At 41.0% G+C, this 27,608-nt stretch overlaps 2 long non-coding RNA genes across 2 annotated transcripts in view; both read left to right on the forward strand.

Annotated features, from left to right (window-relative positions):
- Nucleotides 1–27,608, forward strand: part of LOC134732705 (uncharacterized) — a 111,691-nt gene that overhangs the window by 26,341 nt on the left and 57,742 nt on the right. The gene's annotated exons all lie outside the window — the stretch shown is intronic.
- On the forward strand, nucleotides 6,028–13,125 carry LOC129464598 (uncharacterized). The gene is made up of 3 exons (XR_008651644.1): nucleotides 6,028–6,105; nucleotides 12,075–12,145; nucleotides 12,640–13,125. It is a non-coding gene; the product is annotated as an uncharacterized lncRNA (long non-coding RNA).

Here is a 27,608-nt window from a genome sequence, read left to right on the forward strand (position 1 = left end):
TCTCCATAGTACAATTTTTTTTTTTTTTTTTTTTTTTTTTTTTTGCACAGCGTAGGAGGTCATGCATAGCCATTGATTGGCTACCTTCAAAGGTGGGATGGTGGTCTTTCATTCTATAGCCCTTATTATTTTTTGATTCTAGTGGACATTTAGATGATGCATGTAGGCACACAGGTGACTATGGCCACTACTAATTCTCATACTAGTAGTGGTTGGTGAGTGCCTTGGACTGCACTCGGTTTGTTAAGAATATTCTTTGACCTAAGGCTGGCTTGGATATAACACTGCCTCCAGTGGTGAGATGGAGGAGGACAGTGGACACGTCCCCACACCTACACTGCTGAAGATCTGAGCCAAGCACACACTTCTGCTTTACCTTCTGCAGGTCAGTTCCTTGTGAGACAGGTGGTTTGACTCCCAGCTCTGACAGGGAGATAAGTTTCTAAATTGGGGCAAGCTACTTAATCTGCCTGTTCCTCAACTTCTTTATCCTCAAAATGGTATGAGTGCTTATTCTATATGGTGTTGTGAGGATTAAGTGAACACAAAAGCATAGTAATGTTTTACCAGCATATCGTAGATGCATGATAAATATTGATTATTCTAAGTTCTATTGATAATGTAGTTGTTAATAATTAGATCTTTCAATGTCTGTCCAAAAAAATATGTTAGCATGCATATGGAGGGACACAGGATAGGGGGATCAAATAGTAGGTGAAGCTTGGAGTCCCATTCCATCAACCAGTCAGCACCAGGGGTGCTGCTTATGAGAGGGCAGGAAAGACAAGATGTGGGGCAGACTGAGGGTCTCAGAGCTTCACTATGGGGAAAAGTGGGAATGGCTGCAAGATGTCAGTCCCAGGAAGAAAGCCAAGCTGAGGCCCAAAATGTGTTTAGTTAACTTTGTATACATTAAGCTTAAACTTAGAAAACTTTTTTTTTTTTTTTTTTTTTTTTTTTGTGCAGTTGTTTCCTCTGTGATCTGACATTAAGCATTAAAAATACCATGGACCTCTGGCACTACTATAAGCCATCTAGTAGGAGAAGCCTCTTAGGAAAAAGGTTTGTTCTGACACTGTTTGAAGGGAGATCTGACTAGTTCTGAGTAAACATCAAGCCTTTTCTGTTGCTAAGCTGAGTTTCAAAATCATTTGACAGCTGAGGACAGAATGTATTTTCAACTTAGAACTTGGAAACCACTTTATTATAATTAGGTGTTTTGGGCACTGTCACAGCACCAATTGCAGTGTTTCTCTGTTTAAGACATGACCTGCTGCAGGGATAATCATCGTAACTCCTTCAGCATGCACGCTGCCTTTGGTGTCACCATATGCTTTTAGGAACACTTAATTTATATAATATTGACAAGTAGGCTATAATTGTCAATGAGAACTGTGTGTTTTAAATTAACATGCCATATAACCAGCTTACTATACAATATCTGAACAAGTTCAAATGTGAGTACTTATTGGTCACATTTTATGTTGTGATACACACTTTCAGTAAAATCAGGTATTCCCCATAGAAAAATAATGATGGAATTTTTATAGTTGTAACTACTTACTAATCACATTGCATATTTCATAACCAGGGAAGAGTTTTGTGTTACAGAGAATAAAACATGTGGGACGTAAGGGATTTTTTTCCTCTTTATTCTCAGAAGTTTAACCAATTCTGGGCAGCTCCAAGAGGATCACTCTGTGAACAGTATGCTGTTGTGAAATGAAACACAGCAGTATTTTTTTGATCCTAAAAGTGCAAACATCTTCTATTTTAGAATCCATATCAACATTTCAGAAGCATGTTTCTGACCAATTCAGGAAGAGCTTGTTGAATAAAAGGTTAACAGACGAGGCAACAAATTGCCAAAGAAAATTGGATCCAGTTTTGGAAAGAGCCAAGCAAACCTCTAGTTGAATTTGTGGGATTAGAAGAATAACATTGGATGTGAAGGGTCTCCAAGAGTTGGTTTTATTGCATCCCTGCTTAGGCCTTCGCCAGGCATATTCCAGAAAATTGGGGCACACGTGGTCTTTGAGTTGCAATCTGACCAATGGAAACCTGACCCGGGGGCTTCTTCCTGGAAAGATGATATCGGATACACCCCATTCCCACTTCCAAGTCACATGGTTAAAGTAACACCCGGCAGAACCCTCCCCTTCACCACATCTCCGTCACCCACTGCAATTGCTGTATGACCTTTTAAATCAATGACACCCAGTGATCAGGACAACACAAGAATCAGGATTAATTTAAATTTACTTGGACCTGAGCACACTCCTCTCAACACCTTTTCTCCTTTGGGGTGATATAAATGCTTTTACACATCCAGACACACATCCATAAAATATCCACAACTGAGTGTTTCCTCATTGGTATTGAACTTCCTTACAGCTTTCTGTAAAATAATTTGTAAATGTCATACTTTTCAGTTAACCCTTGTTTTTATGTTTGATTATAAAATAATCTATTTATAGTTTTAATGTATGGGGATAAATGATTTTGGGAGTGAACATTAAAGGTTTGCTGAGAATGCATCAGCAGCTGTTTCTTGACCCCAGTGCTGTTCTACCTTCTTCCCTTCCCTATGTGTCTTGCAGGTGAAAACATGTAGCTTCAGGTATCTATCTGGCATTGTTTGTATTTTCCTTTGGAATAGAGTAAAATTGTTTTGCTTTCACACCTATACTATCTGCCTCATGTCTAGTCTCTCAAACTCTTAATTAGAATATTGACAAACAAAATCTGATTTACAAAATCAGAGATTTACAAAGTCTGATTAATGCTGAGGTTTGGGTACATCGAGGAAAGGTGAGTAGCCCATTCTGATATTCAATGGGGACATGACAACCATGGAAACCGTCTCTGCAATGCAGCCCAACAGACTCCAGCAAACCTGCTCTTAAAAGCCGGGGTCACTATTTTGGAATCTATCCTCCACTTGTTTACTTTTCAGAGCAATGCTAAAAGCCTTGAATTTGCAAGGCTCAATGCTCTGCCTGGAAATGCTAGGGCCAGGGTGCCTAAAACAAGGTCGCATAGAGAGCAGAGTGTAAGCTCTGCCGGCTTGTCTCACATCATGTTTAAGGCTAACAGAAGCCAGAAATGTACACAATTAAACTTGCCGGAGCGGGGAAACATAATTAAGGGACGCTCCTTGAGAACCACGAGTTAAAGATCACCTTTTAATTGCTTTCCTGCTGGGAGAGATGAGAATGAATGAGGTTGTCACCATTTTCCGGTCAATCTTGTATGTTCCCTTTTCATAATTGCTGTAGGAAGGTTCCAGGTTGAATTCAGGAGGCTGCTTCCTTGTCCCTTCATTAGGAGGAGCCCCTCATTCTCTTGTCCTTCTGCCTGAGTTTGCAATCCCTGTGACCAGTGCCGTCTTACCCTGGCCTTATCACACTCTCTGTGTCTTACCCGCATCTGGAAACTTTTTTTTTTTTTGAGACGGAGTCTTGCTCTGTCACCCAGGCTGGAGTGCAGTGGCGCAATCTCGGCTCACTGCAAGCTCCGCCTCCCGGGTTCACGCCATTCTCCTGCCTCAGCCTCTCCGAGTAGCTGGGACTACAGGCAACCACCACCACGCCCAGCTATTTTTTTTGTATTTTTAGTAGAGACAGGGTTTCACCGTGGTCTCGATCTCCTGACCTCATGATCCGCCCGCCTCGGCCCCCCAAAGTGCTGGGATTACAAGCGTGAGCCACCGCGCCCGGCCGCATCTGGAAACTTACCTACAGGACAGCCAGTCAGTCAAAATCAACAGTGACCCCATGCCTTCTTCTGTAGTTTTCTCCTTTGGTCTTGTCTGTGTTCATTCCAGTTTTAGAGTAGCATTTGTGATAGCAAGGGATGGAGCCACCCAGCACTGGTATCATGGTGAAGTCTCATGCGCAGGGATTGCTTTATGCAAACAGTTGATTTGAATAAAATTTGTCTAATTCTCAAAGTCTGTGTACTAGTCTAGTGGTCAGCAAACTGTAGCCCACAGGTTACACTTGGCCTACTATTTGCTTTTTTAAGGCCCTGGAGCTAATAATCACTTGTATAATTTTTTTAATGGTTGAACAAAAAAAAAACAAAAAAATAATATTTTTTGCCATGTAAAAACTCTAGAGAATTCAGTTTTCAGTGTCCATGAATAAAGTTTTATTAAACTCAACAATGCACATTGGCTTAGGTATTATCTGAGGCTGTGTTGCAGCAGAAATGCAGAGCTGAGTAGCTGCCACAGAGACAGAAGGGGCTGGGATGCCTGAAATATTTACTGCATGGTCCTCTACAGAAGACACTTGCCAACTCCTGGTCCAGTAGAGCTGGGATCATGAATTTAAACATTTGCAAAGGCCAGTGGAGTCCAGTACAGCATGGTGAGCCCACAGTGGCCCAGAGAGCCCACCCCAGCTCAGCCTGCTTCAGCCGATGGCAATCCCGTGGGAAGCTTGGTGTAGCTGGACTCACAAGTTTTCAAGAAAAGACAGTGACCGTCATTTTTGTGTGATTTTTTAAAATTTAAACACTGTGTAGGGGACATCAGATATATCTGCCCTCCCTGTGTGTGTGTGGGTTGCCGAATAGCACTCTGCCCCACTCCAGCTGCCCGTAGGACTGGGGCCACGGGTGAGGCTCCTGCTCAGGCTGGCTGGCAGTCTTCAGTGCTAAGAAAGCAAAACTGAAGGCTGTAACTATGGAGTGAGAATACAGATCTTGCCTTAGCCCCTCCACATATGCAATGCATTTTTGCAGTTTTCACTGAAGAAGTTCCACCTGGTGTTTTCAAACTGTTAATGAATTAGAGCTAGTTCTCAAGAATACCACTGATACAAGTGTGTTATTAGTACAATTATCAAGTCTGCTAATGTCTAAACCATTTAACTAAAGATTATTCTTGTCATAAAGAGTACCATCACTTTCAGTTGGACATCACAGAATGTTGAATCCAAGAGAGGAATTGCAATATCAATATGGTCCTATATTTATATACACATTTAGTTGACACTCAAATAGTTGATTGAATAGATGAGTGTTGAATGAAAATATGTGGACATATAGGTACACACGTATATAAACTTTTCATATGTATTTTTATGTATATATTTGTCATACACTCACACCTGCCCATCCCAACACAAATACACACACACACACACACACACACCAAAAGAGGGAGAGAGAGAGAGAGAGAGAGAACGAACACATGCCATCATCACATGAAATGTTTGGAGTACAGCTCACACTGGATGTTTGTAGAGAGATTTCAGTCCACGCCACCACCCCCCAGGTGACCCTGCTATGCCAATGCAGTGCCCAGCCTGTGCTGGGAATGGCTGACTTCCCACTACAAGGATTCTATTACAGAAACATATCAGTAAAATGGGCAGGCTACCCTGAGACCCTCCCCTGGCCATGCCAGCCCCATGTCCCCAGCTTCTCTGTGGGGATTGGACCACAGTGGGCACTGGAAAAACATCATCTATCAGAATCATTTCCCAGCAGCTGTGGAAGGGAGGCTCCAGGACTTGCTCTCCTTTCCAACATGTTTCTGAGTGGCTGTGGCATTATTCACAACAGGGACAATGGGGCCAGGCAGAAGGACATTCTGAGAGGGCAGCTGGGTGGGCTTTGCGGTGCTGCGTCTGGCCTGAGTGATGATAGGGCATCTAGGTGGAAGTAAGGTGAGTGAGCAGGAAGGTGTGAGTGAGCAGGAAGGTGTGTATGAGCACCTGCTCAATCCCTACCCTTCAGTCCCGGCGCACTGGGAGGAGGCAGCCAGCTGAGCGTGGGCAGGTGAGGAAAGTAGGCTGAAGCCCGGGTGGGGTGAAGTGCCTGGGGTCAGAGAAGAAGAAGGATGGGGGCCAGCAGGGGACTCTGCATTTAAGGCAGGATCAGGGAGGAGTTTCTGGCAAAGTTCATGTGAAAAAGCAGGGCACAACAGTGCCATAGCAACAATGAGGGGGTGGCCACCAGAAGGCATTGGCAACGTCTGTCAGGTCACAGCTTGGGTGGGGGCTGAGGGGTGAGAGAGGGGCTCTTGCTGGGCCTGGGGAGGAGAGCAATTGCATTTTCAGGAGAAGAGATATCCATAAAAAATACAGGAAAAAGGTATATATATACACACACACACACACACACACACACACATACGTATATACATATATATATATATACGTGTGTGTATATATATGTGTATATATGAACGTGTGTGTGTATATATATAAACGTACATATATATATATACACACGCATATATATATATATATACGTACATATATATATATAACTTTTCCCCCAGAAGTTTGGCCATGAAGGAAAGAAAAAATGCAGTGTGGAGTTCCACATGGTGTGTGTGTGAGTATGTGAGCACGTTCGTGTGCAGATCCACACACTTGTTTAGTGCTTAGTTGATGAAGAAGTGGGGAAGGCTGAGGTCCCACATATTTGGCTGCACATCACCCATGTGCTCCCAGAGACAGGAGACTGCCATGTATCAGAAGGCAGACGGCAGAGCAGTCCAAGAAGAACGCGGGGCCGAAGCCATCCCTCCAGCCCCACTATGTCCAGAGCAAGGCCTAGCTCACCTGGGAGAGCTCAAAACACTCTGGTCCACAGACCTCCCATCAGTCAGATACATGTTAGAACGCTGCCATTCAAAGTTCTTACACTTCTGTAGGCCTTAGATCGTGTTGTTCAAAATCCGTGTCCAGTATCCATGTTCGTTGATTGAACACACAGAATGGTTTCCAGGTTGAAATGGTTGTTTGGTGGTTCCATGGCAATCCAAACTGTCAGCTGAGTGGAGCACAGAGCCATCCCTCCCATCCACGCCCGGGGCTTTCACCATGGCTTTCCTGGCCTCTGTCCCTAAGGGGTGGCTTGAGTTGGAACGCTTGTGTCACGTGGCCTGGGGTTGTGGTCTTTCTCACTCTGCCCTGTCTTGTAAACCTCGCATTTGTGTGCACGTGGTGTGTTTGTGTGTGTGCAACTGATGTTAACTTTGCCATCGTTTCAAGTTTTTATTTTAGAGATGGGGGCACTTGCAGCAGATACTTCCGTATTTACTGACAGGGTCTTTGTGTGTTTTACTGAGGGCTGCCTCTCAAGCAAGAGTTATTTTATTTGACAGTTGGTTCTGAGATTTCATCTTGATTTTTCTGAATCAACCCAGACTATATTACACTTAACATGAAGTCAGAGTACCCCTAAACCAAACATATCAGTGTTTTAATGTTTTCAGTAATCTCTGGGTAGCTTAAGTTCTCCTATCTCAAGAAGAATGGGCAACATTATTTAAAGGCATCGCCACTGATGCACAATGTGTAGGAGAAGTCACTGTGTGCCTATCTGCTCATCACTCTTCTTCCTATCTGTGTATGCCCAAAGCTCCCCTGTGCATTGCTGCCTGGTTTCCCAAGCTTACAACACTGCTTCTAGGAGCTGCGGCCCAAAGGAATCACCTTATCAGTCACTCACCAGGCGCTGGCCCAGTACCGAGGATCCTTTTCCCACTCTCCACTGACTGCCACACGGCTGGTTCCCTCTCCCAGCCTCTGCCTAGGGTTTACTCTGGCTTCTGGTAGAATGTATCCTCTACTTACCTTCTAGAATTGCTCTTGGGTCCTGCTTTTTAAAAATCAATTTTGTGAAAGTATAATTTTACAAACAATACAATACACATATATTAAGTGTACATTTTGATGAGTCTGAAAAATGTATACACTGCTGAAACTACTCCACTTCATGATATAGAAAATTTTCATCATCGCAGAAGGTTTCCTGGGGCCCCTTTTCAGTCAATCCCCACCCTTCAGCCCCAGCCCAAAGCAGCCACTGATTGACCTTCTGTCACTACAGATCAGTTTTTCCTTCCTTGTGCTTTGTGTAAATGGGATTACACTTTTGTGTCTGACTTCCTTTGTGCAAAATAGTGCATTTACTATTCATCCATATTGTCGTGTGTCAGTACTTCAATCTTTTCACATGCTGAGTGGTATTACATTATGTGGATGTGCAAGAAGGTCTAGTCACCTGTTGATGGATATTTGGTTTGGCTCCAACTTCTGGCAGTTATAATCAAAGGTACCAGGAGCATTCGTGCGTTAAGACTTTGGGTAAATACCTAGGAGCAGAATTGCATGAACATGTGATAAGAGAGTGTTTACCTTTATAAGAAATTACCAAACTGTTTTCCTAAGTGGCTGTACCATTTCACACTCCTACTAGCTAAGTAGTTGCTCCACACTCACTAAAAATAGTGTCAGTCTTGTCTAATTTTAGCTGCTCTAATGGGTGTATAGTGGTATCTGACTATGATTTTAATCTGCATTTCTCTAATGACTAATGTTGAGCATCTTTTCGAGTATGTATTGGCTATGCATATGTATTTTTTGGTAAATTTTCTGTTCGATCTTTAGCCCCCTTCTTTTATTAAAATTGGGTTTTATGTCTCATTATTGAGTTGTAAATGTTTGTACTTATTCTGAATAGAAGTCATATGTCAAATATACAAATTGTGAAAAATTTTCCCATTTGTGGATTTGACTTTTAATTTTCTTATTGATGTATTTCAAAGAGCAAAAATTTTAATGTTCATGAATTTTATAATTTTTACTTTATAAATTTGAGCAAAAACAGTTTAGATTTTAAAAACAGTTTAGATTTACATAAAAGTTGCAAAGACAGTATAGAGTTCTCACATATCCCCCACCTATCTTTTCTCCTATTATTAGCATATTACATTAGCATGTACATTAGTCAAAACTAATGAATGAATATTGATACATTATTATTAATTAAAGTTGCTACTTTATGTAGTTTTCCTCAAATGCGAATGTCCTTTTTCTGTTCCAGAGTCCCAACCAGGGAACCACTTTGTGTTTTATGTTCATCTCCTTTGGCATCTCTTGGACGTGACAGTTTCCCAAACTTTTCTGGTTTTGATGACTTTTATAGATTGGAGAATTGCTGGTCAGGTATTTTGTAGATGTCCTTCACTTGGTATTTGTTGTTTTACTTATGACTAGCCTGAATTTATAAGTTTTAGGGAAGAAGACCTCTTTTTATTATTTAGTTTTCTTTTAGGTTTTGTGCTTTTGGTGTCCTAACAAATTTTGACCTTGATAAAGTAAAATAAATTTTTCTTGTTGTATATTTTTGTCTAGAAAATTTACATTTTGGCTTTTACACTTGGGGTTATGAAGCATTCTGAAATAACTTTGTATATGGTGTCAATAAAGGGTCATAGTCTTTTTTATGTGCGATATGGATATTTGTTTTTACAACAAAACTTATTTAAAGAATATCCTTTCTCCATTGAATCACCATGGTACCTTTAAAAAATTATTTGACTATATATACAGGAGTCTATTATAAAACTGTCTTCTGTTTCATTAATTTATAAGTCTATTCTTATGCCAATAAGATACTATCTTGACTCTTAAAACTTTATAATAAAGTCTTGGAGTCAAATAAGATAAACACTTCCACATTGTTCTGCTTTTATAAAAATTATTTTGGCTATGTTAGGTCCTTGAATTTCCACATTCATTTTATTTTTATTTTTTAATTTTTATGCCTATTATTTTAAGTTCTGGGATACATGTGCAGGATGTGCAGGTTTGTTACATAGGTAAATGTATGCCATGGTGGTTTGCTGCACCTGTCAACCCATCACCTAGGTATTAAGCCCAGCATGCATTAGCTATTTATTCTGATGCTCTTCTTCCCCCTGCCTCCTCACACCTGACAGGTTCCAGTGTGTGTTGTTCCCTTCCCTGTGTTGATATGTTCTCATTGTTCAGCTCTCACTTATGACATGTGGTGTTTAGTGTTCTGTTTCTGCATTAGTTTGCTGAGGATAAATGCCTTCCAGCTCCATCCAGGTCCCTACAAGATATGATCGCCTTCATTTTTATGGCTGTATATTATTCCGTGTACCACATTTTCTTTATCCAGTCTATCATTGATGGGCATTTGGGTTTATTTCATGCCTTTGCTATTGTGAATAGTGCTGCAATGAACATATGCATGCATGTATCTTTATAAGAGAATGATTTATATTTCTTTACATATACCTAGTAATGGGATTGCTGGGTCAAATGGTATTTCTGTTCCTAGGTCTTTGAGGAATTGCCACACTGTCTTCCACAATGGCTAAAGTAATTTACATTCACACCAACATTGTAAAAGTATTCCTATTTCTCTGCAACCTCACCAGCATCTGTTGTTTCTTGTCTTTTTAATAATTCCCATTCTGACTGGCATGAGATGGTGTCTCATTGTGGTTTTGATTTGCATTTCTCTGATGATCAGTGATGTTGAACTTTTTTCATGTTTGTTGGCCATATAAATGTCTTCTTTTAAGAAGTGTCTGTTCATGTCATTTGCCCACTTTTTAATGGGGTTGTTTGGTTTTTTCTTGTAAATTCATTTAAGTTCCTCGTAGATCCTGAATATTAGACCTTTGTCAGATGGATATATTGCAAAAGTTTTCTCCCTTTTTGTAGGTTGCCTGTTCACTCTGATAATAGTTTCTTTTGCTGTGTAGAAGCTCTTTAGTTTAATTCGATCCCATTTGTCAATTATTGCTTTTGATGTCTTCATCATGAAATCTTTGCCCATGCCTACGTCCTGAATGGTACTGCCTAGATTTTCTTCTAGGGTTTTTATAGTTTTGGGTTTTACATTTAGGTCTTTAATTCACCTTGAGTTAATTTTCTGTACAAGGTGTAAGGAAGGGGTCCAGTTTCAGTTTTCTGCATATGGCTAGCCAGTCTTCCCAGCACCGTTAAATAGATAATCATTTTCCCATTCCATGTTTTTGTCAGGTTTGTCGAAGATCAGACGGCTATAGACGTGTGGGCTAATTTTTGATATCTCTATTCTGTTCCATTGGTTTATGTATCTGTTTTTGTACCAGTACCATGCTGTTTTGGTTACAGTAACCTTGTAGTATAGTGTGAAGTCAGGTAGCGTGATAGCTCCAGCTTTGTTCTTTTTGCTTAGCATTATCTTGGCTATATGGGCTCTTTTTTACTTCCATATGAATTTTAAAGTAGTTTTTTTCTCATTCTTTGAAGAATGTCAATGATAGTTTAGTGGGAATAGCAATGAATCTATAAATTACTTTGGGCAGTATGGCCATTTTCATAATATTGATTTTTCCTATCCATGAGCATGGAATGTTTTTCCATTTGTTTGTGTCCTCTGCTTTCCTTGAGCAGTGGTTTGGTTCTCCTTGAAGAGACCCTTCACTTCCCTTGTTAGCTGTATTCCTAGGTATTTTATTCTCTTTGTAGCAATTGTGAATGGGAGTTCATTCATGATTTGGCTCTCTGCTTGTCTATTGTTGTATAGGAATGCTAGTGATTTTTGCACATGGATTTTGTATCCTGAGACGTTGCTGAAGTTGCTTATCAGCTTAAGAAGCTTTTGGGCTGAGACAATGGGGTTTTCTAGATATAGGATCACTTCATCTGCAAAGAGTGACAGTTTGACTTCCTCTATTTTTTTTTTTTTTTTGAAGGCATCTCTCTCTGTCACCCAGGCTGGAGTGCAGTCACATGATCTCGGCTCACTGCAACCTCCACCTCCCGGATTCAAGTGATTCTCCTGCCTCAGCCTCCTGAGTAACTGGGATTACAGGCACATGCCACCACCATGCCCAGCTGATTTTTTTTTTTTTTTGTATTTTTAGTAGAGACAGGATTTCACCATGTTGGCCAGGATGGTTTCTATCTCTTGACCTTGTTCCTCTCTTTTATCTGAATACCTTTTGTTTCTTTCTCTTGCTTTGATTGCCCTGGCCAGAACTTCCGATACTATGTTGAGTAGGAGTGGTGAGAGAGTGCATCCTTGTCTCGTGCCAGTTTTCAAGAGGAATGCTTCCAGCTTTTGCCCATTTAGTATAGCATCACATTCATTTTAAAATCACCTTATCAGTTTCCACAAAAATTTCTGCTGGGAGTTTTCCTGGGATCCCACTGAATCTATAAATCAGTTTTGGAGAAATGTCATGTCATAATAAAAAACGCTACTTTACATGATTTTAAGTTTTTATTTTTCTTCTTTGACAGAGTTTCACTCTTGTCTCCCAGGCTAGAGTGCAATGGGGCAATCTCAGCTCACTGCAACCTTCACCTCCCAGGTTCAAGCGATTCTCCTGCCTCAGCCTCCTTAGTAGCTAGGATTACAGGCACCTGCCACCACACCCAGCTAATTTTTGGATTTTTAGTAGAGAAGGGATTTTGCCATGTTGGCCAGGCTGGTCTTGAACTCCCAACCTCAGGTATCCACCTGCCTCATCCTCCCGTAGTGCTTGGATTACAGGCATTAGCCACTACACCCGGCCAATTTTAAGATTTTTAACAAATTTTGGAGGATGCATTTTATTTCCCAACATGTGATTTATCTTTGTACATGTTCCTTTTAAAATACTTTTTTTCCCTTTTAGTTTTGAAGTGACTTTTGCTAGCTTTAGAATTCTACATGGACTATTTTAGCACTTTAAATATGCTGTTTCATTGTTTCCTGGCCTGAAGAGTTTCTCATAAAAAAGTCTGCTATAATTGCTACTTTTTTTTCCTATACCTATTGTGTGTTTTTCCTCTGCCCAATTTTAAGATTTTCTCTTTATCTTAGGCTTTCATACATTTTGCTATGAGTTGTCTTGTGGTTTTCAATGTGGTTTTCTATGTGGTCCATTGATCTTCTTGGAGTATCTTCTCTGGATACAACTGCATACCCTGATTTATCAGCGAGGACTGTCCAGTCTGCTCATAGGAAGTTGTGTGACTCCAAAGCCTGGACCTCACAGTTTATTCATCAATCCCTGCTATACTTGTGGAGTTTCATCCCATTATGATATTCCTGCCACAGTATTCAGCAACACTCAAGAGTATCCCAAGAATTATCTGTGTTTTTATTCTGTGTAGCTTGGAACCACCTTTTCTATATCGTAGTCCAAAATGTTTCTCCATCTATAAAATTGAGAAAATAATATGTCTCATCTCATTCGTTCCCCTTTTGTCCCCAAGGATCATAGTCCTAATACACCTGTAGTTCAATATCTGAAGAAGATTCTTTTTCATATATTTTGTACAGTTTTCTAGTTTTAAATTTGGGCATGTTGGATTTTTCAGTGTGTGCCTAACAAGATTTTTGCTAAAACAAAAGTATCAGTGCTGTTCATAGGATTTAAATATAATACAGGATCTTATAACGTAATATTCAAAGTGTCCAGGATACAGTCCAAATCTACTTGACATAAAAGGAGCCAGAAAAATCTCAACTGCAATAGAAAAGACACTGAAAAGATGCCAACATCAAGACAATAAAAATGTTGGCATTATCTGACAAAGACTTTAAAGCAGCTCCAAGAAATAATCATGAACTTTTTGAAACAAATGAGAAAATAGAACATCTGGGCAAATAAATGGAAATTACAAAAAAAAACTCAGAAATTTTAAAACTGAAAAATATAATAACCTTAAGAAGGCCGACTAGATTAAAACATTAACTATGACTCAGGGAGCTAGAACAAGGCTTTAATATTTATGTCTTCATAGTCCCAGAGAAGAAGAAATTTGGTGTTAAAAAGTATTTCAAGATATAATAGCTGAAAACTTTCTATGTTTAGTGACAGGCATAAATCTACAGATTGAAAAAACTGAGTGGCTCTCTAATAGAATTAGGCAAAGGAAATCCATGTCAGCACATCATCATAATAAAGATGAACACCTGAAACAAACTAAAGTAAGTGCCCAGTTAAAAATCATGTATTACCCATGTGGGAATGATTAGAAAGATACGTGGATTTTTCACCAAAAATGATGGAAGTCAGAAGGAAGAGACAGAATATGTCTAAAGTGCTGAAGGGAAACAACTACCCACCCTAAATTCTATATCTAATGAAAACTTTTCTCAGCAATGAAGACAGAATCAAAATATTCACAGATGAGACAACAAGGAAGTTTGTTACTAAAAGACTCAATCTAAAAGAATTGCTAAGAAAGTTTTCAGCAGATGGAAAATAATACTTGAAGGAACATTTGACCACCAGGTTGAAGAAAGAACAACAGAAATGGTAAATGTTAGGTAAGTGTAATATATTATTCTTCTCTTAAGATCCTTAAAATATATTTGATGCTTGCAAAAATTATAACATTTTTCTGGTGGGATTATTAATATATGAAAACAACTATAATATAAAGGCAGAAGTTATAGCCTTTATGGTTGTAAGGCAAAATATTGATTCTAAATAGACAGTGAAAAGTTCAGTACATATATTACAGTCCCCAGAGAAACCCTGAAAAATTACACACACACACACACACACACACACACACGCACACACACATGTGTATGTATATGTAAGTATATATTCATGTATGTAAGTATATACCTATGAATACATGTGCATATACATATATTTTCAGAGAGAGCAAGAGAGAAAAAATTGCAATAGATGAACTAAAATGGAATATTAGAATAGTGCATATAACCCAATGAAGGCAAAAAGGCAAAAGCAGACAGGACAAAGAGGAAACAAATAATAAAATGGTAGACCTAAATCCGAATGTATTAATAATTACCATAAATATGAAATTGTCCTAATATAACAATAAAAACACAAAGTTTATTGCAATTGATATAAAAATAATTTATATACTGTCCATACAAACTCACTTCAAAAATGATAATATAGGCAGATTAATGGAAAAGAATGGAAAAAGGTATATCATGAAAACTCTAACCAAAAGAAAGCTAGAGTATCTATATTAAAACCTAAAACCAGAAGAAGTAGACTTTAGAGCAAAGAAAATGACTGTGCTAAAGAGGGACATCATATAATGATAAATGAATCAATTATTTAAGATGATGTAACAATATGAAATATGTATGCATCTAACATGAAGCAAAACACAACAGAACTGAAAGAAAAAATAGACAAGTGTGCAATTCTAGTTGGGCCTATTGATATTCATCATTATGTAATAGATACAACTTTTATACAGACCATTTTATACAGAAAATCATCAAGAATATGAAAGATCTGAGTAACACCATTAGCCAACTGGACCTAATTGATATTTAAATAACATTTTATTCAAACAAAATAATACACATCCTTTTCAAATGTACATGTAACATTCACAGAGATAGTTCGTATTTCTAGTCATAAAAATGTAATTGAATAATATCTTTAGACCATAATAAAATAAAACTAGAAATATTTAAGAGAAAGATAACCAGAAAATATCTAAATATTTGGAAATTAATCAACATAATTCTAAATAATTCGTGGAGAGCAGGAGTTCAAAGAACTTCAGAAATATTTTAAATAAAAAGAAAATAAGAATATGTCACTTCAAATTTGTAAAATACATGACACGTTTCTTTGAGGAAAAAATGTATAGCATTAGAAGTATATATAATAACTTTTTAAAAAAAGGTTTCAAATTAAGGCTCCATGCTTTTTTGAGAAGCTAGAAAAAAAGAGCAAAATAAACAGAAATCAATGAATGACAGATCCCAATAAAAGAGCAGAAATTCATGAAATTAAAGACAGAAAAACCATAGAGAAAAATGAAAAAAAAAATCCTGAAAACTGTTCTTTTGAAATGGTCCATAAAGTAGATAAACTTGTAGCTAGATCAAGAAAGAAAAAAGATAGAAATTGCACCTTACAGACATTAAAGGGATAATAAACTGTTACAAATGACTCTACACTAAGAGTATCAACAACTTAAGAGAAAAAGTCAACTGCACAAAAATATTATAAAAATTACTTTATCAAAATTAAAATCTTGGCTCTTCAAAAGTTAATGTTAAAAGAATGACATACAAATATAGACTGAGAGAAAATATTTGTAAACCATGTACCATATCTGGCCATGGACATGTATCCAGAAAACATAAAAATGTCACAAAACTAAACAGTAAAAAAAATGAGCAAAATATTTTAACAGACATTTCACCAAAGATATAAAAAATTAAATGACCACATAAAAAGATATACAATATCATTGATTGATCAGTAGGGAAATAAAAATAAAACTAAGATGAGATACCGCTATGCACCTATCTGTAGGCTGGAATAAAAATAGTCACAATTTCAAGTGCTGGTGAAGATCTGGAGCAAATGAAACATACATTGCTGGTTGACATTAAGAATTATACAGATTATCTGGACAAGAGTTTGGAAATTTCTTGTAAAGCTAATCATTTATTAACCACATGATCCAGTAACCCCAACCCTGGGCATTTAGCCTAAAGAAATGTAATTTGTGTTCACACGAAAATCTGCACAGATTTATATATATATATATATATATATATATGAATATATTCATATATATAAACTTATATATACATGTAGATATGTATATACTTTTATATATATACTTTCATATATACTTTTATTATATACATATACATACTTTTATATATAAATATATTTTTATATATTAGTTCTATGCTTATATATATATAAACAACTTTCTTTGTAATATCCACACAGTGGGAGCCGCCCAGTGAGCTTCCACAGGTGGATTAATTTACCAGCCCTGGCACAGCCCATGCCAAGGAGCACTAGCCAGCAATAAAAAGGCAGGTGCTCCTGTAGGATCAGCTTGAGTGACTGTCAAGGACATTCTACTGAGTGACAGAAGGCAGTTTCCAAAGGTCACATACTGTGTGACTTCATTTATATTCATATGATACTCTCAAACAGACAAAAGGATCATAATGATAATGATATGGTGATGTATCAGTGGTTGCTAAGCATCCAGGGTGAAGGGGAAGGTGCAGTTCTGAGGGGACGGACAGCACAAGAAAGTTCCTGTGATGTGATGGACTGTTCTGTGTTGTGGTTGTGGTGATGCTGGTACCCATCTGCACATGTGTACACCACTGTACCGCACAAACGCCGGTCTTTCTCACCATAGTTTAAACATGAAAACTAAGGAAAAAGAGACAAACGACCAGTAACAGAGAAATAGGCAAATGATGACAGTGCCACTTGCTGGGATAGTAAAATAATAACAGACATCGTGCCAATGTGATAAAACACATTCATAATAATAAGTAAAATGAATCACACTGCAACATTATGTGTTATATTTAATCTTATGTAAAATGTTCATGTGAATAAAAGGAAAAGGAATAGACAAAGTGATAACAGGTAAGTTCCTTTTGTCTGAAGGAGAAATGACTGGTTTACAGGCCCTTTGTGACCTTCCCAGCCTTTCCTTCCTTGGTCGGTCTTGCTGGTGTCTGTTTAACAAGAGGATTATGGATGATTTTCTCTCACTTTTTTTTTTTTCTAGAATTGCTGTAATGATGGAATTTAAGGATATAGCAGTGAAGTGCCTCTTATAGAAGCTCAACTTGGGACAAAAATGAAGATATTTGTGTGAAGTGAGATATGAAGTATGAATTAATAATTGTATAATGGACATTTTAACAGAAAACAATAATATCAGGAAAAACTGAAGTCATAGTTCTTTAAGGAGTATGTGACAAAAGCAAAGCTGTGTTTTTTAAAATTTCAAATTAGTAGATGGAATAAAATTGCTACCTTATTGCATTAGGTAGAAGAAATAAATTTCTTCTAGTAGGAGACAAAGGGGCACGAGCTATTTAGTGTCAGATGGCAATAATTTATTTATCAATTGCAGCTTATGTGAATTTTCAAAATGTCAGATATGCAAGAATCTCCCACTCGCAGGCTTTGGGAGCAGATGCAGTCAGTATTAGTCAAAATGCACTTTGCACCCTGAGACCTCAGGGGCAGACCTGTGATTAAAACATTTTCTGAGCCACAAAACCTGCAGTGGCTACAAGGTTTTATTTCTCGTTAGAGGAATAAATAATCCTGCCTGGCGTTGCTGAAGTTGTACTTGGAGTGGTGCCTACCTGTGTGTGCGTGAACACACACACACCCCACACATGTATAATGAGCTCTGCACGACCACGTCTGCCGCCCAGCGATCATGGACCCACAGCTGGGGATGAAGGCGCGGGAACATAAATTAATTCAGATCACCGGAATCAAAGAGTGCACAGGAAAGCATCTGTTTGGGCTAGAGGCTACGTGTACAAAAACTAAACCAAACCAAAAACAAACAAACCCCCCCCCAAAGCACAAACATGGGCACCTTCGGGAAGTTCAGTGTCGGGTCCGAAGGGGAAATTGCTGGTTTACAGGCCATCTGTGACCTTCCTGGCCTTCCGTTCCTCGGTCAGGCTTGCTGGTGTCTGTTTAACAAGAGGAGTGTTGTGACCCATAATTGCGGCAGAGCCCCAGCAGGTTGCGAGTGGCTTTCTGAGCCGGGCGCCCAAGCAGCCTCCATCTGCTGCAGCCTCCCGTGCCTCCCATGGGGCAACCAGGCTAATTTTTCAGTCAATTAGCAGAGGGCTGCTTTTGTTCTGCCCGCTCACCCCCTGGGTTCTGCTTACACTCGAGCCGGCGTTCAGATGGGGTGGGTTTGGAGAGCATATTGTGTTGGTTTTCTCCATGACCCTGTGACATTGTCGGCCAAACGTTATCTCGGTAATCTCAGCGATTTGCTGAAAAGCTGGGCCAGGCTCCACTTTCATCGCTGTTTCTGAGTAAGTGAGTGTGTGTGTGTGTGTGTGTGTGTGTGTGTGTGTGTGCAGGGGGGAAGCCAGGAATGAACTGTTTCAGATAAGCCATGTATTTTATAACTCTGTATGTCTTGTCTCAAGTTTATTAAAAAAAAAAAAAAGTCACGGTAACTAGCACAAGGTGGGGGTTGAACTGATGTGGAGATTTATTAGGTAAAAAAGAGTTAATTTATTCAAACCTGCCAGAAGTGGTTTAGTTTCTGTCAGTCCCAGAAGAAATTGCAGATCCAGCCTTGGGGAGTTCTGGACAGGAGGTTATCTAAGTCTCTGAAGCCCTTTGAAGCCCTTTGGAAGTTCAGGGACCTTGGTTGCTTCTTGACTCAGTTTCCCTGGCCAAGATGGGAGGGAACGGAGTGTGGGGGGCAGTCGGCTTGCCTAAGAGTGCCCACAGGGTTGCAGACCTAGGCTCCCTTCTCTCTCCTTGCTGCATGGTGGGGAGACCCCAGTGTGCACCCCCAACTTCTCCTGACTCAGGAAAGCACTGCCCCTGGCTCCCTGCCATCCTCTTTCCTTTTCCTTGGCTAGCTTGCAAAGCATACCTAGATTCCCAGCGCTGTGCCTTTTCCGAAATCACCCTGCAGGGAAGGATTCTGAAGTGTTTTTACTGAGATATTTCTGCATTGACGATGCATCTCATGTGGGTATCACACAGACAGCAGCCTTCTCCTTCTCTCAAAGTCTGTGATTCTAAGTCATGCTTTGTTTCCCATTTTCCTGCAAAAATAAAAACTATCCTTTCTATTAGGATTAAAAATGGCTGGAGTCCAACATAGAGTATGGGTTTTCATTTTTCCAAGAGAATACAACCAGAGAAAATCTACTCCTGAAATCTGCCTCCCTCCCTGGCCAGAGGTGTATGGTTTTTCCACTGCCAGATACGTGTGATGTGGCTTCCTCTAATGTCTTGGAACGGTCCCGTCCGAGTGTTTCCTGCAGGCCCGTCCAGGTTCCCTCTTCCCTCCCCATGGGATTTAATCCCCAGAGCCTCCAGGCCGGGCTGAATGGTTTAAGGTCCCTGCCCCACGCACCACCTTGCTGCGAGCCTTCCTATGGGTGTCAAGCGGGTTCTGCTTCTCCCACCTTTCATCTGCCCAGCCTCTGGGCTGGATCTTTCTATAGTTAATAAATATACTTTTTCTCAGTGTTAAGCAATAAAATATTCACTGGGTCTGAGCTGGGGTTAACAGATTTCTGAAAATTTCATTGCGTGACAGCCTGTCCTGCATAATCCCCTCAGCTGTCTCATGTTCCGGGGCAGAAATGATCTTATGTGTCACTCTAATAGTCTAGAATTACACTTGTATCACTGTCGCCGGCATATGGGGCTGTGTATACCCCTAGGCCCAGCTCCCTCTCTTTCACGGCTTTTAAAATGATAGCATTTGGCAAAGCCAGCTCCGACAGAAAGTGCACTCTTTCCAGGGCGGTGACAAAGGGGCCACCAGAGGCCTGACCGCAGCGGCCAATCGCGGCGCTCTTGACCGGGTAATGAGAGGGGCTCCTCATCTTAATAACGCCCAGTGCCGCAGGAGAGAGCCGGCCTCCACTTAATTATACAGTCCTCATCTTAAGTGCTCTGGCCGCCTGGGGCTTCAGCTGTGCAGGCCCGCTTGGGGGCCTCCCTCCCCCACCAAACATATTGATCGCTGGACAGTCGATGGGGCCTGGAGGGCTCAAGGTAGATAATGCAGAGGAAGCAATCCCCTTGCTCAGCCACTCGGAGAGGAAGGAGAGAGAGAGGCCGGGTGGGGGCAGGACAGGAGAGAGGGAAAGAGATAGAGAGAGACGGAGAGAGACAGGGAGAGAGGGAGAGAGACAGAGAGGGAGAGAGACAGATAGGGAAAGAGACAGGGAGAGGGAAAGAGGCAGGGAGAGGGAAAGAGGCAGGGAGAAAGGGAGGGAGACAGAGATGGAGAGAGATAGGGAAAAAGAGGGAGAGAGAGGGAGAGGGGGAGAGAGAGAGAGAGACAGCGAGAGGGAGAGAGAGAGATGATAGAGAAAGGGAGAGGGAGAGAGACAGGGAGAGGGAAAGAGAGAGAGGGAGAGAGACAGGGAGGGGGAGAGAGACAGAGACAAAGGGGGAGAGAGAGAAGAGATGGGGAGAGAAGGGTGTAGAGAGACAGATGTGGGGGAAGAGGGAGGAACAGAAAGAGGGAGAGAGAAAGGAACAGAAAGAAAGGAGGAGAGAGGGAGAGAGAGAGAGGGAGAAAGGGAGAGCGAGAGAGTGAGGGGGCAGAGAGGCAGAGAGGTGGGACGGGGGTTAGAGTGAGCGTGCCGGGGCTGTAATAGGGCAGATGGCACATGTGCTCAGGCATCAGCATTACGGGATGCCCCCCAATTTTTTTCTCTGCCCAAAGCCATTTATTTAATTTAAATGGGGAGGGGGTATGATACAAAGAGGAGGGAAGGAAAGTTGACGGTAAAACTAGCAGGGAACCCAATTTTTAGAACAAGAAAGGAAGACATTCTAGAGAATGGAACGTAGGCCAGGCCTGAGCGTTTCCAGCTCCGTGATAACATGGGCAGTGGGAGAGACCTGTGTGCACTGGCTGAGGGAGAGTGCAGAACACAATGTGTGATGATGAAGAGGCCTTTGTCACTGTCCCCAGCGATCACAGCTGAGGACTCAGGGCGATGTCCACCGGCCCTAGGGCAGACTGTGGGGCTACAGAACCCTGTGTCTTCTCTGCCCTCACCCCGCCTCCCCTCTCTGCCTCCCTGGGGGTTCAGCTCCCTCTCCAGAGGGCAGACTCTGTGTTCCTGTTCAGGGAAGCTGGAGCCCACTGGAGCTTGCCGTTGAGTATATGCTGTTGTTCTGAATGAAGCCAAGGCAGGTCTGCCTAGAGAGGCTGATTTTGGGTTGGATGATCTTGCACCCTTGGTCCTAACATGTTAAAAGGCTTTGCTGTCATGATGCAACACGCTGAGAGTAGGTCTGGCTAAAGGCCCACGCACTGAACGCATTCACTCTGGGTATTGGGTGGGAAACACAGTGACTCTGCAGAATCAAGTGCATATCTCAGCAGTTCCTCAAGGTCAGCCTTTCTTTGCAAATAGGTGCCATGTTCTGGATGCCTGTTCATCGAGCTGTCTCTTGCTAAGCTGCGTTTTCTGAAGCTGTAGCCTGATACCTTCTCATGGCGTTTGCTCTGCCGATTCAGTCCATAATGATGTCTGAGGGTCCTCACATCACATCAGCTTTGAGCCACTGCTACCATCTCTTTTCTTCCAAGTCCGTAGAGGGCTAAGTTCCCCTGAGAGTCAGTGTCTGGTCCGTGCTGGCTGGAAGCTGCCAGACAATGCCTTTGAGTGTCATTCAGAGATGATGTCCTGCTAAGTGGTGCAAAGCCACTGCTGATGTTTGTTAGAGCTTTTGGACAAAAGCAGAAACAAAGACATAAACAAAAAAACAACAGTGACAAAATGCTGTACCCAGCGTGCATGCCCCATATCCATGTTTCCTGGTGCGGGTTGGAGTTGCCCTCACTGACCTGGCCAGCCTTAGACGGTGGAGGCTATACACTCACAGCTGATTTACAAAAATTACGGTGAAATTCACATAGCATAAAATTAGTCATTTTTATATTTCTATTAATTTATATAGTTTTGAGATAAGGTCTTGCTTTACCACCCAGACTGGAGTGCAGTGATGCAATTGTGGTTCACTGCAGCCTCATTCTCCTGGGCTGAAGCAATGCTCCTGCCTGGATCAGCTGGGACTGCAGGCATGTGCCACCATGCCAGGCTCATTTTTAAATTTTTTGTAGAGATAGAGCCTCCCTTTGTTGCCAAGGCTGGTCTGGAATTCCTGGGCTCAGGGGATCCTCCCATCTCCACCTCCCAAAGTGTGAGGACTGTGCTGCTTTCAGAAAGAAAGAGAAGAGAAGAGAAGAGAAGAGAGGGAGAGAAGAGTGTAGAGGGACAGCTGTGGGAGAAGAGGGAAGAACAGAAAAGAGGGGGAGAGACAGAAAGGAGGAGAGAGAAGGGAGAGAGAGAGGTAAAGTGAGACAGAGTGAGGCAGAGAGAGCACATGCCTCTCATTCAGTTGTGGGCCACTATGCCCGGCCATAAATTTAATCATTTTAATGTGTACAGTTCAGTGGCATCTAGTATATTCACAGTGTTAGGCAATCCTCACCTCTATGGAGTTCCAAAGCCTTTTTCATCATCCCAAACTAAACCTCTCTGGCCATTAAGCAATTTCTCCTCATTTCCCCCTCCCTCAGCGCCTGGCTACCTCCAATCTGCTTTCTGTTTCTATGGGCTTGCCAATTCTGGATGTTTCATGCAAATAAAATGATACAATATGTGCCCTTTTGAGTCTAGTTCCTTTCGCTCAGTGTATGTTTTTGAGGTTTATTGTGTTGCACCGTGTATCAGTACTTCTTTTCTTGCCCAAATTTTATTCCGTTGTGTGGATGGAACATATTTTGTTTACCCATTCATCAGTTGATAGACATTTCATTTACTTATACCTTTTGACTACTCTAAATACTGCTTCTGTAAACATGTGTGTACATGCCTTTGTTTGAGTACCTACTTTCAACTCTCTTGGGTGTGTACCTAGCAGGAGAAGTCCTGGATCATATGGTAATTGATATGGTTTGGCTGTGTCCCCACCCAAATCTCATCTTGAATTGTAGTTTGCATAATTCCCACTTGCTGTGGGAGGGAGCCAGTGGGAGGCAATTGAATCATGGGACCAGTTTTCCCCATACTACTCTCGTGATGGTAAATAAGTCTCACAAGATCTGATGCTTTTGAAGGAGAAACCCATTTCAAGTGGTTCTCATTCTCTTGCCTGCCACCACGTAAGATGTAACTTTGCTCTTCATTCACCTTCTACCGTGATTGTGAGGCCCCCCAAGCCGTGTGGAACTGTGAGTCCATTAAACCTCTTTCCTTTATAAATTAACCAGTCTTGGGTATGTCTTCATCAGCAGCATGAAAATGAACTAATACAGTAATTCTGTGTTTAGCTTTTTGAGGAGCCTGGAAGGGAATATTGATAGCCTCTCACCTTAATGGCTCTTATTAAGGATAGACTTCTGCAGTGCTTCCCTCAATGCTCTCAGATCTGTGAAAGGCCCCATCCACTTGCACTGTCCAGACGCAGGCTGAGCTGTGGTTGTTGGCTCTATTTGGCGTCAGCGTTTAGGTGTAGATTCCTCAGTCCACTCCAGGAATAAATTAAGTTCTTGTAGTCCTAGGGCCTGAGAACATTAGACGCTTGCACAGTGGCAGATTCACTACCTGCGTTGTGATGCTCTTCTAAGAGTTGTGTGTTGAGGACGTGGGCATGGGAGGGCTGTTCATAGCTTGTGTCACTAAAGGTGAATGTCTGTGTTGGAAAGCCGACAGGAACAGAGCCTGTAGGAACTCAAAGCAAACACTTGCATTGTAAAGTTAGGGATGCATGCTGAGGCACAATTTATGTCAAGATACAATCCCCACAGCCGCAGGAGAGCAGTGTAGCTCTGCTAGGCTGATGTGCAGGATTTGTACTATGGCCCTTAAGTCATTAAAATTTTCCTGCAATCTGGAGGATTTTGTAGAGTGGTTTATTTAGCTGAATCCCCCCCCCCCCAAAATGGTTAGAATTATATCATTATTTAATCATAAGAATTGTAACTCTGGCCAATTTAATTTTGGTGCCGTGGTTAGATTTTAACAGGTGTCTGTAAAATTCAAACTTTCATGCCTTCAGATGCTGAAGATTAAACTATTGTGCTTAGCCGTTTTATCAAATGAGACATTGCTCTTATAGCCGTTGCAGAGTGCATGCTGTTTTTAGGCTGTGTCCTGCTGAGATCAATGCTGAAATTTTTATGCATAAAAAGAAAGTGATAGGCTAGATACAAAGTGTGACAATACCATCATGAAGGCGATTTTAACCAGCAAGCTAGAATGTGCACTTCAGATGAGTGTCCTCCCTCCACGCTGCCTCGCAGGCAGTCTCTGCCTTGCTCCGGGGTCACAGCCCAGGTGCTCCCAGCGTTTCCAGTTTTCCTCTTGGAATTGCCTTAAATTCCATAGCACCTCATTACCTTTGAGGATGTTTTAGACTCTGAAAAATACCAAACTTTCTGATTTAAGATGGTTGAAAGGGAAGTTTGAGCAACTTGATAGAATGTGGGGTGTGTGTGTGTGCATATATGTGGTGCATTATGTGTGTGTATTTGTGTATAGTGTGTATATATGTGTGTATAGTGTGTGTATATGTGTATGTGCAAGTGTGTGCACATGTGTAGTGTATTATGTGTATATATTTGCGTATAGTGTGTATATGTGAGTGTATAGTGTGTGTATATGTGTATTTGCATGTGTGTGCACATGTTTAGTATGTGTATTGTGTGTGTATTTGTGTATGGGGTCTATAAATGTATATATGTCTGTATAGTGTGTGCATATGTGTAGTGTGTGTATTATGTGTATATGTGTGTATATATGAGTGTATAGTATGTGTATGTGCATGTGTGTTTAGGTGTAGTGTGTATTATAGTGTGTATACATGTATATATGAGTGTATAGTATGTTTATATGTGTAAGTGTACATATGTGTAATGTGTGTATTATAGTGTGTATATCTGTATATATGAGTATATAGTATGTATATATGTGTATGTGCATGTGTGTGCATATGTGTAGTGTGTGTATTGTGTGTGTATATTGTGTGCATATGTGTAGTGTGTGTATTATAGTGTATATATGAGTGTATAGTGTGTGTATATTTATGTGTGCACGTATGTGTATGTGTAGTGTATATTATAGTGTGTAAACATGTATATATATAGTGTGTATATGTGAATGTGCATATGTGTAGTGTGTGTATACATGTCTATATGCGTATATATGTATATATAGTGCGTGCATATATGTGTATAAATGTATATATTTATAGTGTGTATACATGTGTATATGTGTATGTGCATGTGTGTGCATATGTGTAGTGTATTATGTGTGTATTTGTGTATAGTGTGTATGTGTGTATATATGTGTGTATAGTGTGTATATATGTGTATGTGCGTGTGTGCATGTGTGTGTTGTGTGTACACATGTGTATCCTGTGGATAAAAGAATGATGCATCCTGGGTCTGACTTTTTGTAGCTCACCCATGGGCAGAGTGGCCCCCAATTGTCCCTGAACATCAGCACCAGGAAGCAGGTGGGCCAGGGGAGGCACCACAAGCCTCTCTCCTCAACTTCCATCACAAGGAGCCTGGTGCAAAATAGGCAATCAGTAAATGCCTGCTGGGTGCATGAATATGAGTGCCTGCAATGCATTTGATATACAACTAACAGGTGTTACCTTCAGGATGTTATTTCTTTAAAACTGTCTTGATACTTTACAACCAAATCTTGTGTAATGATAAAAGTACAGATACATGTACAATAACTAGTCAGCCCTATCCATCTCAATAGCCAAGGTAAACTCATTGATGAGCTGAAAAGTGCTAGGAAAATATATCAATTGGTCACTTTATTCAAATTTTGGATTTGGTTTTATGGGAGAAAACAATTAAACTTAAAATATAGAGTTAGCTTGTCGTCTTTTTTTTTCATTTTGAGAGAATCTAAAAGAACAGAAATCTAGACTTTCTCCTTTGAAAATCATGCAGCTTTTGTGGGAAAACCACAGATCACCCTCAATGAACCAGGGACCTTTCCATATGAACATACGCATGTGTGGAGACCTCTTCTTCCCTCCACCAGCCTCCTGGACACATGAATGTTGCCAGGGAGGCGCCAAGAAATCAGAATAGATGAAGACTGTAAAGATATTTTCTCCTTTAGCACTTCCTTTTATGTCGGCTTCATTAAGGATGCTTTTAGTGTTTATCCAGGATATTTACCTCAAAATACTGAGTGGAGGCTGGGCGCGGTGGCTCATGCCTGTAATCCCAGCACTTTGGGAGACCAAGGCGGGCAGATCATGAGGTCAGGAGATCGAGACCATCCTGGCTAACACGGTGAAGCCCCGTCTCTGCTAAAAATACAAAAATTTAGCCAGGCGTGCTGGCGGGCACCTGTAGTCCCAGCTACTCAGGAGGCTTAGGCAGGAGAATGGCGTGAACCCAGGAGGCGGAGCTTGCAGTGAGCCGAGATTGGGCCGCTGCACTCCAGCCTGGGTGACAGAGCGAGACTCCATCTCAAAAAAAACAAAACAGAACAAACAAAACAAAAACAAAAAAACTGCATGGAGACCTGCCCCAGCTTTGTAAATTGTTTTGTTTTCATGCAAATCATACTTAGGTTAAGACTTCTATTGTAATTGTAGGGCAGAGGAGTTAAAATCTCAGAAAAGCTGAGAGGAAGTTGCTATAGGAGCAGAAGTGTGGCAGGCACACCTGTGAGTGCTTGTGTGTGTGCATGTATGCATGTGTGTGTGCGTGTGTGTGCGTGAACACTGCACAATTCAAAGCAACACCTGATCAATGAGAGCATAAAAGGTGAACAATATAGAGGTTTTGGCCCAGGATTGGGTTGGAAGAGTCATGGTTTCAGCTGAACATCAGTGAATGTCAGTGATAGGACTGAATTGTGTCCTGGAAAAACTCATCCCTTGAAGCCTTAACCCTCAGTGTGACTGTTTCCAGAAAGAGACCCTTTAAGGAAGTTATAGGGTGGGGCCTTACTCAGATAGGACTGGTGTCCTGATAAGAAGTGGAAGAGGCACCTTTGAGGACATAGCAAGAAGAGGCCATCTGCAAGCCAAAACAAGAGGCCTCACCAGGAACCTAACCGTGCCAGAACCTTGACCTTGGACTTTCCAGCCCCTAGAACTATAAGAAAAAAAAAAAATTCTGTTGTTTAAACACCCAGTTAAACTGTTGTTTTACCACCCAGTGTGATAATCTTTTTTTTTTTTGAGACAAAGTCTTGCTCTGTCTCCCAGGCTGGAGTGCCGTGGTGCGGTCTTGGCTCACTGCAACTCCACCTCCTGGATTCAAGCAATTCTC

The sequence above is a fragment of the Symphalangus syndactylus genome, chromosome 16, assembly GCF_028878055.3.
Source record: "Symphalangus syndactylus isolate Jambi chromosome 16, NHGRI_mSymSyn1-v2.1_pri, whole genome shotgun sequence".
NCBI lineage: Eukaryota > Metazoa > Chordata > Mammalia > Primates > Hylobatidae > Symphalangus > Symphalangus syndactylus.